We start from the raw sequence: 4,908 nt of genomic DNA, 5'->3' as shown, positions 1-4,908 counted from the left end.
GGTTGGGCTTTAATTTTTCTTAAGTTTTTATTGGAGGTGCCTCTAACTAATTGTTATTTTTGGGGCCCTTCCAAATGTGAGGCCCAAAGCAGCTGCTTTGGCTGCTTTGGGCCTGGGCCGCCCCTGAGTGCACATAAATTATGTATTATTTATTTACCATTACGTGTACTTTTCACCCAAAACAGTAGCCTTGATAAGTTTACCAAACTACTCAAAACCTTCAAATGTTGTCAAAATTTGACAAACATTATATATAATTTACGAAACTGTACATGTAGTTTATAATACAATATATGATTTTTTTTTTCTTTAATGTATGTGTATTTATATGTGTAGATTTGATATACCAGATGAAATTTCAAAGAGAATCATCAAATCAAAGTGAGTCAACGAAACTAATGGAGAATACATGGATGGGCACCATTTTTGAACCAAAGAAGATTTTGTATTTTTTTTTGTAACAGAATGTAAAGGATGTGTAATGTAAAAGAAATTATGTGTAATGTAAAAGAAATTATGTGTAATTTATTGAACAAGACCAACATAAATTTGATAAATTATGTTGTATACTTGACAAATGATGGTTTGCTCGTCATAAATAATACATAATTTACGTATTTGGTTCATAATTTGTATTTTATGTGTATTTATGTATGAGTAAAAACGAAAACATATGTTGCTTTAATGTTCCCAGAAAAATATACTATTTCCAAATCTGAAAGTTAAGTGAGAGAAAGTGATATATATGTTTTGTATATTAACCCCCAAATCACGCTAAATTGATCCTAGAAAATATACTATTTCCAAATCTGAAAGTTAAGTGAGAGAAAATTGATTTCAATCGAAAAAAATTTACATAGTAAGAGAGAGAAAATTGATTTAGTTTCCAAATCTGTAAAGAGAGAGAAAATTGATTTGGTTACGATTTTTGTTTTGAATTGATTTGGAAATAGATTTGCTTTCCAAAACGGTTTGAAGATAGAGAAAAATCAATTTCGGATTTATACGTTAGCTACTTTAAATCCCCTAAATCACGCCCACATTAGAAACATTCCAAATTCACCCTGGAAAATTAAAAATCCCGTGATTTTTGTAAGAGGGACATGGACGGTAGTTATCTCATAAAGAATGGGTTATTATGTCCATAATGTAAAAGGACTAAATATCCATGTTTTGGGAAAATTGGATTTTTTTGAATATTATTTTGGTCTATATACCCACGGACCCTTTTCCTTATTCATATGTAATAGCGAAAATAATAAATTTAAAGGACTAAACCAGTTATAAAGGAGGTGTACAAATGATGTTTGTCATCATTTCTTAATTTCGCTAAATTTCTAGCCTATCCGTTTATATTGATAAAATTTACTCTGAGTCGATTTTAAACACCATATTAAATCCCTTTTTATAGTAAGTAGTAACACTTTGTTTTCAGATTAATCATCTGAAAATAAGTGAACTTAATGAAACAAAATGTGGATGAGTCCTATTTAGGGAATAAAATATAAATAGCTAAACCCAAACAGAATTCTCAATAATAGTAAATAAATTTTAAGTCATTATCTAAAAGAATTGAGGTGTACAACAGGTTGTCTAAACTCCAAATAACACTTTATCTCTTCTTATTAGTCACTTAATCCAAAGCTACAAGTCAACATTGTCTGAAAATGTCGCAATGGAATTCTCCCAACTCTTAGTTTCTCCCTAATGCTTGTTGCTTCGACTTTTCTTCTTTGATAATTACCGTAAGAAAACAATATTAGCAAAAAGTCACTCTTACTTATCAAGAAAATTGATGAGAATAGATGAAAGTTAAAACACAACAAATAAATACGGTAGAAATTAATATAAGAAATCTTAGTTTATATGATGAAACATGAGTAGTTGTAGATTCTACATGATGATCAAATAAGTTTCTTGCCTCGGTATACTTCTCCCATCAAGTGCATGCGTAGCGCAAATGTAGTCTCTGCATCAGTTTGTTCGCTTAGTGCTTGCAGAACTTGCTATGAGATTGGTCAAGGTACGGTCTTAATAAAATCATAATGAAGAAACAAGTTCAATCTCCTATAAATAACGTAAATAAATCACAAATATACTTGTATATTATATAAAATAAGTATGTTGAGTACTATAAGAACAACGCTAAGAAAATAACGTATAAAGGAGATAAGCAAAACACACATGATATTCTTTCCACACAGTACGCTGACAACGATGAATTCTCTAGTCTAACATGGACCGAGGGCCGGCCCAAACATTTAGGAGGCCCAAAGTGAAATTAAATTTTGGGGCCCCATGTTAGAAAAAAGTAAATAAAAAACTGTTTTAATGTGCTTACAAGAGGAATCGAACCCCTGACCTTTTACACATTAACTACCTCTTAACCGTTAAGCTTTAGATTCTACATGATGATGAAATTTGTTTAGAATGTAATTCTTATTTAAAAACAGACGTTGAAACCCCCTTCATAAAGTCGGGGCCCAAAGCGACCGCTTTGGTGGCTTTGGGCCCGGGCCGCCCCTGCATGGACCTGCTAATCCATGCAGATTTATGTCAACCATAATTTATAGTGGAATGCAGAAAGCAAAGTCAACTCCGCTTCACAGATAAATTATATACAACAAAAGGTCTTGCAAAGATGAAGTTCAAAAGTGAACAAATTATATATTGCAAAAATTAACACATAAAGTACATCAAAATACCTCCAGCCACTAAGCGTTAGTTCCATTCCCGCTCTAACTTGAGGGGGAGTGTTAGGAAGTCAACTGGTCCACTCCACTCGGCCAAACCGAGTGGACCTCGACTCCCTAAGAGTAGTGCAACGGTAGGATTGTGTTGTATTATTAGATAAACATTAGTTGAATTGACGTAGTAGAGATATTATGTCCTAACCCTAATTCCTTGTATTCCTATAAATAGGAACCCATGCATATTGTAATATACACAACAGAGAGAATTAATAAAGTACTTGTATTTCAACATCTCGCTACTCTATTCGATCCCACTCTCTCTTTCTCTCTCGGCTTCACCCGAGCTCTATCTCTCTCTCTCTCTCGGCTTCACCCGAGCTTTATCTCTCTCTCTCTCCCGGATTCACCCGAGTTCTATCTCTCTCTCTCGGATTCACCCGAGCTCTCTCGGCTTCACCCGAGCTCTCTCGGCTTCACCCGAGCTCTCTCTCTCTCTTAATCATATAAGGAGGTTTAGACCTCATAACAGGTCATACAACCCTTAATCAATTCATCATTACACAACACTAGTAAATTGGTCCGATCCAGAAAAAGGAGTTGGTAAAATACTAAATTAGTGGAGTGAAGAGAAGGGATGGACTTAGACTCCTCATAATTATAATCTGCAATTTATTGATTGAAAAACAAACAAGGTATAGTACAATTATAATTCAAGCAAACAAAAAAATATTACAACCTTAAGTATCAATATCAATATATGTTACATACCACGACAGGAGAAGCTATTTTATTAAGTAATAAATAAATTATAAATACAGATCCATTTAGGAGCTTCATTAGCATTTCAGAATTCAAAGTTCAAACACTAACAAGATCTGACTTTTTTTTTGTTGAACTGAAGATCTGACTTCTTTCAACAAAAAAAAAAGAAACAAGATCTGACTTAGTGTCTACCAGCTGGATCTACTCCTAAACCAGAATTACCTAATAGACCCGGACCACGTACACCTAGCACTTGATCTAGTGAACCGCCTGTACCACCTAGAGTTGAACTTAAACCATGTGGATTTCGAACTACTCCTGAACCAGTTGGACCTACTACTTGATCTAGTACGCCACCTACATTACATAGCAAATTACCTAGTACCCAAGGATGACAATTTTGTCGTGGTAGATCACCTCCTACACCAGTAATTAGACGCCCCAAAGCCATTTCTGCAATGAAAATAATACTTACAATCAAAGACAGTTCTTGGGTTCAGATTCAGACGAGGCGAAATATATAACTATAGATAATGCTAATTTTTATCGGATGTGGGACAAGTGGAGCGCCCACCCCATCCTATAACCGGCCCAACTTACCATTCATAATCACTTCAATACATAAGCTCACTGGGCCCATTTGCATAGTAACATTTATATATTAAAATGATTGGTCTAACCGGCACAATCTTTTCCAAATCAAAATGCAAGTGCTATAGCATTTACGGGTTTACTCTGAAAATGCTAGCTTTTTTTATGTTGATCCTCTGCCTTATTTTAAAACTTCTAATCCAACAAAAGTATTTAATTATAAATCAATTATATAAAATAACGAGCACAAAAATTAAGTTTTGTTCTAGTGCAACTCTTTGATGTTAACAAATGAGACACAGATTTAGAAAAAGAACCCATCGTATTGGTAGTAGGTGCATAAAAAGTGAAAGAGATTCATACAAATGATAAAAGATATAAATTTTTTGGACAAATATAACACTTACTTGGAGAACATATCAAAATCAGAACAATGAACAGGGTCGTGAATGACAAACTTGTGGAATTCTTAGCCATTGTTCGTGAGATTATACTCCAATTATGTGACTTGTGAGAAATGTGGTATTAATGATATGTTCTATTTATAGCAACATATTGGTCTTTAGGTAGTTCATTTATCCCGCGACATGTTTCCACGTTATTAGTATATTAAATTTTGGCGATAATATAACTAACTGGAAATAAAAGTTTTTTAATGCAAGCTTGACTTGACTAATTAATGAAGCGACATGCTTTAATTTTATTAGTATATTAATATTAATATTAATAATAAAGTACATTTTTGTATGTGTCGTTAAGTAGTTCATTTATCCGTGTTATTAGTATGCTATTACATTTTGGCGATAATACATGTGGTTGGAAATAAATATCCTTTAACGCAAGCTTAACTAATACCTCACAT

At 33.4% G+C, this 4,908-nt stretch overlaps 1 long non-coding RNA gene across 1 annotated transcript; it reads right to left on the bottom strand.

The window, feature by feature from the left end:
• Positions 1-3,345: 3,345 nt before the first annotated feature.
• Positions 3,346-4,562, bottom strand: LOC147550882 (uncharacterized). The gene is made up of 2 exons (XR_015238233.1): positions 4,454-4,562; positions 3,346-3,908 (listed from the first exon to the last, which is right to left on the bottom strand). It is a non-coding gene; the product is annotated as an uncharacterized LOC147550882 (long non-coding RNA).
• Positions 4,563-4,908: the final 346 nt, after the last annotated feature.

This window comes from Eschscholzia californica, unplaced genomic scaffold (assembly GCF_041429995.1).
Source record: "Eschscholzia californica isolate CP2 unplaced genomic scaffold, dmEscCali1.0.p SCAF_3, whole genome shotgun sequence".
NCBI lineage: Eukaryota > Viridiplantae > Streptophyta > Magnoliopsida > Ranunculales > Papaveraceae > Eschscholzia > Eschscholzia californica.
This window is presented reverse-complemented; position numbering and strand designations above follow the sequence as displayed.